Below are 12,996 nucleotides of genomic sequence, written 5' to 3'. Positions count from 1 at the left end.
CTTTGGATTCATGACCAGTTAATGAGTACAGCTGAGGCTTGGACAACATTGCCAGGTGTTTGCTATCAATACCAGTAAGAGCATGGCTAACATCTCTGTTATTGTGTGTATGTGCTATATGACTGTGAACATTGGTGCGTTTTGTGTATTTGTGTGTTTGAATACTATATTTGGGTCATTATCCTGGGGGTAAAAAAGATGGATAAAACAGTGAGAACTAGATGTTATCCATAATGCATTTCACTCTGTGACCCTGTGTACTGCCCTGTAGATTGTGTGATTGCGTGATCTTGTACTAATGAACGCTGTTATTCAGAGCAGCCGTGAATGTACTGCAGTGACCGTGAGTGACAGCGAAATGGTATTTTGACAATCACTTTGTAACATTAATCATGAGACATCTATTCTAAATCACAATTTTCTCCTGTCAAAACAGGACAATTTATTGTACACACCCCTGAGGACTCTGTCTGCTTTCTCACTCTGTCTGAAAGACACAGAAATGCTCTTTATTTTCTTCTCTTGAGTGTGATTTGTGTCCTTCAGTAGAGATGGAAGCATCTTTACGGGCAAACAGCTGGCCTTTATTTTTGTTTTAGAAACTAGAGCCCCCCCCCCACACCCCACACACACACACACACACACACACACACATACACACATACACACAAGCACACACTTCATAAGTCTTTCATTTGGTTGTGTCTGGCAGCCTGGCCTTGTGGTTTCATTAAGACTGTTGACCTGCTTTGGTGGCACGTGGACTCGCGACCCCCCTCCCCTCTCTGTTCACTGGGCTATATCAGGGTCAAAGTCCTCTCTGCTTCCCCCCAGCACAGAGACTCTTCAGATGAGAGTCAAAACAGTGGATCTGAGCCATGTATACTTAAATTAGAGTCTATAAATAGTCCCTTTATAAACTCACCCAAGAGATCAGGCCATTGGGAATGATGGATTTGATAGAAAATGTGTGATATGTAAAGGATAATATACATTCAGCAGTTATACAACATCATCCTGGCTGGGGTTAGTGATTATACATTTCATTATCCTGCTACTCACTAAATATATATCTATAAATAATAGAAAAATTATATGAATTATATATACTACTATTCAAAAGTTTTGGGATTGGAAGATTTTTTAATGGTTTTGAAAGAAGTCTCAAATGCTCATTGCTCACTAAGGCTGCATTTATTTGATCAAACATACAAGAAAATCAGTAATATTGTAAAATATTATTATAATTGAAATATTTAATTTAAATTTTGATTTATTCCTGTAATGGCAAAGCTGAATTTTCAGCAGCCATTATAATCTTTAGTGTCACATGATCCTTCAGAAATCATTCTGATATACTGCTCAAGAAATCTCTCTTATTATTATTATTATTAATGTTGAAAACAGTGCTGCTGGAAACCATGATACTTTTTTAGGATTCTTTTTCTAGATTTTTTAGATTCTTTATTTTTTTGTAATGTACAATTACAATGTCACTTTTGATCAATTTAATGCATCCTTGCTGAATAAAAGTATTAATTTCTTTATAAAAATCATACTGACCTCAAACTTATGAATGATAGTGTAAATATACATTTTATTTGTGTGTTTGTATTGAATTGAAAATTTGGCCTGAACATTAAAGTCTATTGTATAATGGTCATTATACAAAAACATTTTCCAAACTCAAAACTTCCTCTTCAGTCCAACATAACCGTTTATTGAAACTACATTGAATACACAATTTGTTCTGAATTTTTTCCTGAGTCCTGACATGAGACATATCCATGATACCTATTTGGGGTTTAGCAACCACAGGTTAAAGTGTGAGCACAGGCACAAGCAGATATGATATGATATGATATGATATGATATGATTTGATATATGATATGGTATGATATGATATGATATGATATGAAAATTGACATCTTATTTATTTAAAAAATGTTAAAGACTTTGAAACCATATTGCGTAGTTTTGCTTGGAGTCTATTGGTTTATTTGTGATAACACAATGAAACATGCCAAATTGTGTGGACATAATTTTTGTCCAGGCTGTCATATAAAGAAATCATGAACGCATGCAAAAAGGAGAAAACCAGTCAAATATTAATAACTGATTATGGTGTAGTAAATGTATGCTTTTTCCTGTGAGCTTTTAGTTTTTCTATGCATTTTTATTTTGCATTGTAAAATAAAACCTGTAGCTGTAGTTTGCTTTTTTTTGCCAAATAATTTTGTCAGATAAATACCTTAACCAAGTTAAGTGTCATTTAAAAACAAATATTCCCTTCCGGACATCACTTTTGGCCACTACTATATGATTATATGATATGAAAAGTCTTTTGTTGATAAATTTGCAGAGACAAAAACGTCACTTAATGCAAATTACAAGCATATTTAGGATTGAAAAAATAAATAAACTTCTCAATTTTTATAGAGTAATGCTAATCATATTTTGTCCATTGTGTTTTCCATGTGTTAGAAATTACATGTCTGCTTTTGTTACGCATGTTTCTTGTTTTTCTTGTTCTTCTTCATGTTAACAGTTTTAAATATTGTTGGGCCTTTGCACTTCACAATCGATTTTAACAACATTTTATGATAATTTACAGTGAACAGTCTTGCTACTGCGTTGGGTCACCACTTGATGTCCAGTGTAAAATCTGGATCCTGAAGCAAAGCCACTTCCTTAAATGACACATCTGCACATTATTTATTGTATAATAAGGTTCATAAATAGATATACTGCATTGCTCATTTTAGTGCTGTAGTGAGCAGTCCGTGGTCCTGCTGCTGACCCGTTCATGAAAAAGATTTGATAACATTGTGCTATTGTTATTCAGGTCAGGATATGGCTCATTTACACTCATTAGGTGACATTTTGATGGGAAAAACATTGAAACTGCAGTAGATCTAACCTGATTGATACAAACACAATACTATTCCTCTACAGTGCACTGGAAATATTGTACAAACTGATCTGATTCGTTGTTGTTGTTGTTGCTTTATACCTTTTTTTACTTTCCACATGCCGTTTTTTAAATTATCTTCTATCTCAGCCTGTCTGTCATATTAACTATCTGACTTGCTGTTGTTGTTGTTTTTTTATTTCTGACTCTCCTGCATCCCATATCTGCTGCATCACCTTCTACTCCTCCTAGTGCCTGCACTCTCCTGCACCTGAACTCTCTCTCTCTCCTCTCACTCTAAATATCTCTCTCTCTCACTCTAAATATCTCTCTCTCTCATTCTCCTCTCTGTGATATAAATAGCTTGCCCTAGTTTGTGATAGCTGCAGTGGTGCCAGGGGCTGGTACTGCAACACATGAGCGAGGTAGGCTGGCAGTCTTTACACATACACATTTGTAAGTCATGATGGTGCAGTGTCTCTGCAATGCTGTGTGCATGTGCGTCTGTGTGTGTGTGTTGAGACTGACCCTTCTAAGCACCATCTCTTTCACAGACTGTCATCTAGAATCTTCCTTCGCTGCGATTAGAGAGTTTTCTGCCAGGACATTATACATTAAAGTTATAATCTAATATAATTTCTTAAAAAAATTAAAATTCTGTCATTTACTCACCCTCATGTTATTCCAAATATGTATGACTGACTTTCTTCTGCTGAACACCAAAGAAGATGTTTTGAAGAAAGTTGATAACCAAATGCTTCTAAAATTACCGAGGATGCTCTAGTAGTTAGTAAAGTGTAGATGTAATGTGTAAGCAGCGGCTCAGTACAGTGAGACGTTTACGATTATTTACAAGCCTTACAAGATTATTCACTTTTACCAATAATTAGAATAGAATTAAAAATTATATTTTTTCTATTAATCTATTAGTCTACCTTACATTGCTTTAATGCGTTACTATTTTAACAAGTCATACAGGTATTTATGTCCTATACAGACAGAGTGAATCCAGCATTTATAGGTAGATGTCACTTCCGAAACTTTGCAACATGCAATTGGCTGTGGGTCCTCTTAGCATCATTAAAACAATAGCTCTATTTAATGAATTATATAGGCTGTAGCCTCAAAAGCCATCCAAGACCTCTCCCTTTACAGTCACTAAAATACTGTCGCTTTGTCAGTTCATCACAATCTAACAATTATAATCAATGAAGCTGCCAACAATGCACAATAAACCTCTTACTTACATCATGTCTACACTTTGTTTGTTAAAGTTCACCCTAAAATGACATTTCTGTCATTAATTACTCATCCTCATGTTGTTTAGAACCCGACCTTCGGAACACAAATGAAGATATTTTTGATGAAATCCGAGAGCTTTCTGACCCATTCAGGTCCTAAAAAACAAAACAATGCCATATGTAATTCAACATATGGGTAAAACAAAAGAAAAAAGAAAAGTCCTTCATATTATCAGTACATTGGGCACTATTTTGTAAGGATTTTGCTTAGAGAGGACAGTTCATTGCAGCTTAAGTGTCTTGCTTGAGGACACAATGATAATAAAACCAGTGTGTCATCTCAGAAAAAATTCAGTTTATAATGTTCTTGATGACAATGACATTAGGGAATGTCAAAGCTATCTTGACATTGGACAAGAGGAGCTGTGAATGGCGGAAAGTAATTGGCTCCTGAGCAACACAATGAAAGCAGCTGAAGGATAACTGAAAAGGCGATCAGTTGTTAACTAATTGTTAATTTAACCAACGTTTAAGTCATTATCTTCACTGCTTTGAAATACATGCTGTTAATGAAAACACTGTTGAATCATTTACAGTTACTGTACAAATAAAAACTATTATATAACACTACGTAATTACATAAACACAGTGAATAACTGTACATGGTAAATTAAGTTATATGCATATGCCATACAAAGCATAAACTTTCAGAATAATTATTTTGAGTTTTGTAATACAAAGGTGTCTCGTCCGTCAGCTGATTGGTTTCACTGTAATATAGACGAACGGAACTTTTAATAAACAAATAACCATTTAAATATTTAGGATGTTTGTGTTGTAAGAATGTACAGGGAGACTTCAGATAAAGGCTATCTCGTTAGGTAATGTTTTCTCATTAAAATCAGATGATTTCCTATTAATTCAAAAGAATGAGGGAATATTTGAATACCAAAATGGCGGCACGGTGACTTCACTTTTTATGACGTCATGCGCAACCCAGTCATTTAAATAGATCAGTGGTACACTCCCTCAGAAAGTTAACAGATTCAGCAAAAGACCTTATTCACAGCCGCACCATCTTTGATTTTTAACGGGAATGAAAGAGAGGCTGTGAGGGACATACATCTCTTCAGTGGGTTATACTGTTATTTAAAGGGATACTCCACTTTTTTTGGAAATAGGCTCATTTTACAACTATTGTCTCATTGACTTCCATAGTATATTGTTTTCCTACTATGGAAGTCAATGAGACCAGAAACTTCTTCTAAATATCAGAAACTCGGCTGAATGGATTCGAAAACGGTAAAACTCAACTGTTTAACTCTGGGGGAGTTGTAAAATGAGCCTATTTCCAAAAAAAGTGGAGTATCCCTTTAAGGTGTTTTTGGATTGTTCTGCTGACGAAACACTGCAAAAATATATTTCAGAGAAATTTCAGTAGACAAAAAACCCAATGCATTAAATGCATTTGCTATTTAAACAATGCGCAGGACGTGAAAATGATATCTGTGTCGGGCTGAAACTAGCAAAAAACACTTGCGTCGCGCTTGGCGCCGCATTGCGCCAGGTGTATGAAAAGGCCCATTATGTCCCAGCAGGTCCGCTTGATCAATTACCAAAGAAGCATGATTTTCTTGTCAAAGTGATAAAATGTTGTGTTGCAAAAATGAGTACACCCTCCTGAAAGTTATAAAACAATCTATAGTGCAAGTTAAGCTTTTGTTTTTTGCTAAGAAAAGAGCAGTAGAAAAGCCATCTTAGATCTGGAACAAGCTGTGTGAAGAGTGACTGTTTCATCTCACATAGTAAGACACAACGTGCAGAAGTAAAATACATTGTTGTTGTACAAAAAACTCGTTTAGCCTTTTCCCTGGCCTATATTAACAAAATAGATTTTTGGTAATCGGTTACAGGAACGTTCTCATAGCAAAAGAAGTCAATTCACATTCCACTGAGTGATGTAATACAAAATCTTGAAACAGAGGATGCTCCCCTCTCCTTATTCCATGTGTTCTTGGGCACTTTTGTTAAAGTTGATCAAACATCAGGGCACTCAAGCATGTTATCACTCGATTGAATGGCCGTAATCAGTAGTTATCAGCTCATAGATATGAGCCAGAAGGGGCCTCATCCATCCACATGGTTAATCACCAATACAAATAAGACTCCAGATCCAATCCCAGAGGAATCCAGCTCGCTGATAATCTAGATAATCTAGTCTACTGGATGACTTTTTTCCGCTTGATATTTTCAGGTAAAACCATTTAAATGATAAAACCGAGCATTTAAACTGTAATTAATTAGTCAATAAGGGAAAACAATACATAAAATGTGTTTTAATGTTTTGTGACATGAGTGTTGACATGAGATAACCGTATTGCAATTGTGTAAACGTTATAGGCTTTAACGTTATTAGCCTATCGTTACGTTACATGCTTTATGTTACGTCTGAAGCTAATGGGGAAATTTAGTTTCTAGTTAAACGCTAAGTTGGCCTGTAAAAAGGACTTTTTCCACACTCTAAGACAGTAAGGCTTATTGCATAGGCCTATATTGTGTGCTCGTTAACGCTTCACTGAAACTATATCATAGGCCTACTCATATTGACTTGAATGAAATATGTCCTGCAGAGTTTAGCTCCAACCCTGAAAAAAACATTCGGCTGCCTGCAACTTCAGTAATCCTGAAGACATTGATTAGCTTCAGGTGTGTTTGATTAGGGTTGGAGCTAAAATCTGCAGGACAATGGCCCTCCAGGATCAACGTTCCTGCTTTACAGCATCAATTTCCAGCAGGTTGCAAGGACTTCTGTGGCAAGTTTGTTTTATTACTTCCATGCTCTATGTCTTTGTTGAACAATCCAAAATTTGGTTTTGGGCTGTTTAGAGAGAAAAAATCTGTTCACAAATCTGTCTTGTGCAAGTTTCTTTCTGTTTATGTTTTAGGTTGAAGATGGCCCAGAGAAGTAAGCCTTACAGTTGCTAATCTAGAAGCATTAGGCAAGTATGTCTGAGAACGATGGTATGATCTGCACTGCAGATCACTACACTGTCTTATTTGCCACATGTGACAACACTGTTTTATCATTTGACTGCCAAAAGTCCACATTAGAGGTGTTTGAACTGAGCAGCAAATGAGCCACTGATTTCCTTGATTCAATGGACACAGTGAACAACTTTGCACTGCATTCACAAAGGTATTGGTTATTTGAAAATCCACAGAAATAGACTCAGGCCCGTAATAGTGCAAATATACATAATACATTTTTATGAAATGAATTGTTGCCTGTTGTTACATCTGTAGCCAGCTCCTCAGCCGCAACACCCAGTACCAGAGATCATGTCAGTGTTCTGGTACGAAAAGTGCAAGATCTATTCAACCAAAAATATAGTAAGCATAAGTTCAAATACTTTTAAGACTGATGTAAAGAAACTGCTTATCTTGATAACCTAATATAGCTTCATGAATCCATGGCATTATTATCAAATGAATAAATTATCTAATGTGCCCATCAACCATTAGATTATGACACCTTACCAAAATGACTGTTTGCAGCCTGTACACTGGCTATCAACTAGAGGGGAGAGTCACAATTGTCCAACTGTGTAATATTGTGTAACGTGTGCATGCATGAGTGTGCCTGTGTCTTTCAGAGGAGGCCAGAGGTACTGGAAGGCTCCCCTACCAGTCCCTGGTGAATCAGGGCATGACCATTAAATTTGCTGTACTGCCCAACAGCCTTACCCTCAAGAAGCCTTCCTTTTATGGAAGGAACCAATTGGTAGGCATTTTGAAAGTTGCAAAGGAGATTTCATTTTAAATAAGTAGGTGACATTACCAGTGGTTGTATTTCTCCACTTGTGTTTTGGCAGACCATTTGGCTCTATTCAAAGTGGGGAAAATAAGTTAACTGAAGAATAGTACAGGCCTACATGTAAGTCTTTGTATAGTGCTGGGCCATTGCATCTCTCTCTGTCCCTTCAACCCAACCGGTCAAGGCGGATGGCCTCCCACCCTGAGCCATGGTTCTGCTTGAGGTTTCTGCATCTCAAAGGGGTCATATGATGCGATTTCTTGTTTTCTGTTGCTGTTTGTGCATGTATAAGATCTGCAGAGTTACAAAAAGTCTCAAACCCAAAGAGATATTCTTTGTAAAAGTTAAGGCTCAGCCACACCTTCCTAAAACACTTTGTTCAAACACCCCCCCCACATCTCTACGTCAGTATGTGGGGGCAGAGTTTCATAACACGCCCAAATGTATATGCCAAGAAAGAAGGCGTAACTTTTATTCTCACCAGCGCCGCCATGTCGTGGAGACGATGTGTTTTTCGTTTCCAAAGCCAAACTACTTTGTTTGACCTTCCAAAAGTTGGGACAATTAGAAAACAGTGGCTTTGCCTCTGTCACCTAAAGTAGTGCTTGTTCATGGTGGGAATTGTTGGGTCTTTGTTAATAATATTATAAAGAGTATGGTCTAGACCTACTCTGTTCTGTGAAATAACTTTTGTTATGAATTGGCGCTATATAAATAAAATTGAACTGAAACAGATTCAGGTTATAGATTTTGTATGTGTCTTTGACAGTTTGTAAGGGATGTGACACTGTCTCAGTTTCGTCATTATAATGCAGCACAATTTCTAAAAAGGCTCCTCTCCAGAATATCCTATAGCTGTTTAGTTGAATGTGACTAGTGACTGTGGCCCTTGGCAATGGTTTCATCTTTTTCATGCTCATCAAACTATTCACTAATTAAATTCTATGTATATAATTCCTGCGAATTAGGGAGTGAATGATGTGTGACACAGGTCCTGGTGTCTCTATAAAGTCAATGAATTACCTGGCAGGGCAATTTGTGTCCATAAACGTGAAATTCTGGTATGGCCAAGGAGATGTTGTGTGGTATGCCCTCCTCTGATTTCTGATTGAACACAGTATGGCATAATTTTGAGTAAATGTGTCAAGGTCTTTTCTCAAAACAATAATTCAGTTTTACACAGAAAAATTTAAAAAAGTACTTACATGCAAATGTGAGGCAACAACACAGGCAATGTCATAGACTACTCGCAGGTGTATGTTCTTGTCCTCACATCTTCGAAGTAGCTCATCGATGACATACAGGGGATAGGCTAATCTATTTCAACACAAATGTGAATAATGACACTTTATACTGACGAAAAGTAAAAAATAATTATACAAACCTAAATACTCAATAAGGGCACTCAAAATGATCCAAACATTTTTCATGTTTTCTTATATTAGTGAAGATTATAGAATGGTGGTAAAGTTCAAATTTTGTAATGTTTTTGAATCTCCCATATACATTCCATGAGGTTCATATTTGGTGACTAAAATTTTTTTTTTTTAAATATGGCTTATGTTAGGGTCATGCTATTCTAAGCATTTTATGAATAGGTAGAATCAAACAGGGGAACTATCATTCTGGAACACTGGGTCAATAGTCAGAGATGTCACTACTGTGGCATAGACTTGCCGTTCTCCTTGGCTCATGTTGACAAACATTAGGGGCATTTCATGACGACAAGAGGCTCCAAACACTTATGCTTATTTTTGTGACCTCAGCACGTTGCCAGTCTTGAAGGTACTGCAGTCCTAAAGATTTAAGGAAAACATAGATTTATGGGAGGAATAATTATATTTTTAATTAATATTTCATGGACTCAGTCCATGAAATTCTGCAACTATGACAAACCTCGTCAGGCTTTGAGCTGTCAAGATCTGATAGCAGGTATTCCTCTACATCCTATTCATCAACAAACATGTGGGTTCCATGTAATGGCTCAACCGCACTTGTACCTGAGCTTTGCTTCCTCACAAGGCCAAAGTTGGCATCCAATGTCACAATCATATCTCCATCCACCTGGAAAACAAACACTTATAGTAATCCTGGTTTTGTATCTGCACCAGGTTTATACATTTATACTATTACTATTTTATTATAATATTTTGTACAAAAATTAACTAAGTTTGCAGATATCAATTCAATGCCATTAGGTCATGGAAAATGCAATCAGATTAATCAAACAAGAACCATGCTGGAACTAGAACCAAACTTTGGACATGCTGGGCATATGGTCCCATCATCTAATTGTGGGCAAATAATATCTACCAAACTTCTTTGTCGGAAGTGGTGATGCCTAAAATGGGATATGGATTCTCCCACCAGGGCTCTGTAGAGTGTGTTAATCTAGGGTAGAAGCAGCAGTCAGTGAAAACATTACTGTTTCGTATACTTACATCTGGTGATGGTGGTTCACTCAGAAGTTATTTTATAGAAAAATATCAAGAATACTTTTGCATGCAAATGTACAATCCTAGATGGTTCCATAAATGTTTACTTTTAGTTGTGATAATTAATGATTTAGTACAATCAAGGAAGAAGGTGTAATGTTCACGTCCATATGGACTCGTCAGTCTTCTATGAAAGTAACTGAAATTTTCACTTCACAGACAAGACTTCAGACTGACCTCTGCAAACTGACTTGCCTCTGCAAGTGTGAGGTTATTTTCCCAGCGCAGGGTGTTGCAAAAACCCTCAACAGAAACCTGACACTCCAGTGACAGACAAACAAAAAGCTCTAGCATAGGGATGGAGAAGGCTGTCTGGGGCTCGTTGGCTGTTGCTGGCCAGAGCCCATACCTTAGCAGAGTGCAGGCTTCTGGTTCACACGCACAAATATTGACTGTGACGGTGCAGAGCCGTCCTGCCAAATAAAAACATAACCAAGTACTACTATAGAGACTACCATATCAGCATAGACTAAATCACTTGAGTGTGTCACCTATAACTTAATGTTTGTTATTATTGGAATCAGCAAACAGCTTTTTTTCAAAATTGTATCACAAATTTGATTAATTCCTTATAGGAAATCATTACTCCACATGTAATAGGATTAAATTCCTTAACCTGTCAAGAAAATTAAATACATTAAGATTTTGTATCATGTAAAATGGAAAACCTGTGCTGACAATGACCTTCATGTCCTTCGTGTACACAGCATGGGTGCTATGGCCTTCAGGTAAATATAGGAATAACCCTAGGGAGGATGGCTCATAGTAGACATTCTGTAAGAAAGACTGAGAGCTCTAACAATGTTTTTAAAACAACAAACTCATGACACTAACAGTTGATACTACATAGTGCTAAAACAATTTGAAGTATCTAATGAATCTGTTGAAATTACTGTGAGTTTGCTGTCTGTATGTATTACTGCATGCTATTGTTATTACATTCCACTTATCAGAAAGATGCAGTGAATTTCTGTGAGTCCTCTTCAGACAAACCTCACAAAACACTGCAGTGGTGTTGCACTCAATGCACCTATAATCAACATGTTCTAGGCAGACTACACACTGGGTAGTGATTGGTGCTGAACATTCAAACGACACCTTAAGCATGTCATCCTTGACTGCATCCCAGGCATGAAGCTCTCTCTACTTTGCCTTACTGTATGCACTCTCAGAACATGAACTACAGCTTGGTGCCACATCATCAGGTTCAGCCTGTTGAGATGTACATGTAAGGTTCGGAAGGATGGGTCTGTTTGGAGTTGGGCTGGGGTAGACCTTGACTAAGGTAAGAAACCTTTGCAGGGCCAGCGATACACCTCCTCACAACCTTAATCTTAACTCTCCTGAAACGTGTGGTCTTAACTGCTTTTCCTGTATCTGAAATCAAAATATTTGGCAATTATTACATAAAGCAAAGTGCAACCTGTACTTCTTATCACAGCCTAAAAGACCGAAACACATCAGTGAACATGAGATGCAGATGAGGGATATGTATGGTGCCATAGATAGATAGATAGATAGATAGATAGATCCTAAGCTTCCTCGTGTGGGATCAAATCTAGCCAAGCTTTGTTCAAACCCACAGAACTTTATTTTACATTCTAGTCAAGATCCCAAGGTTTCCAAACAGCCATAAAATACGTCTTGGGTTTGAATATTTCACTCAAGTCAATCTGAGTAGGCTGGCCTATGATATAGCTTCAGTGAAGCGTTAAAGAGCACACAATAGGCCTATGCAATAAGCCTTACTGTCTTACAGTGTGGTAAAAAGTCCTTTTTACAGGCTAACTTAGCGTTTAACTAGAAACTAAATTTCCCCATTAGCTTCAGATGTAAAAACATACTAGCAACATTAATGCTCACATAAGCGTAACGTAAGGATAGGCTAATAACGTAATAGCGTAACGTTTACAAACACAATTGCAATACGGTTACCTCATGTCAACAGTCATGTCACGTAACATTTAAACAAATTTTATGTATTGGTTTCCCTTATTGACTAATATTACAGTTTAAATGCTCGGTTTTATCATTTAAATGGACTTACCTGAAAATATCAAGCGGGAACTACCGGCGAACTGGATTCCTCTGGGATTGGAACTGGAGTCTTCTCTTGTATTTGTATCGGTGATTAACCATGTGGATGGATGATAACAGCCTTCTGAGCAGTAGGTGCAGCAGGCCCCTTCTGGCCCATCTATGAGCTGACGACCACTGACGGCCATTCAATCGAGTAATAACATTAGAAGCGGGTGACTCAAGGAGCTCATCATCCCAATAGATGTAAAAAAAAAATGTGAATTTGTACACTCAATCAATGCCACACTGGGTCAAAGCAGTTATGGAGGACATGTAGGCCACTATATGTTTGTTGAATTAAATCAAATGTGTACTCATTTTTGCAACCGTTCATTTAGGCAAAATTCCAGTAGCAGTTTTAACATTAAGTGACATGGCATCTGACGCACAGAAGCCAATGGCACATGTCACTATCCGTATTGGCACATCCGGTCTTCATTGGCATAAATTGGCTA

Source organism: Squalius cephalus (assembly GCF_949319135.1).
Source record: "Squalius cephalus genome assembly, chromosome: 20".
NCBI classification, from domain to species: domain Eukaryota; kingdom Metazoa; phylum Chordata; class Actinopteri; order Cypriniformes; family Leuciscidae; genus Squalius; species Squalius cephalus.
This window is presented reverse-complemented; position numbering follows the sequence as displayed.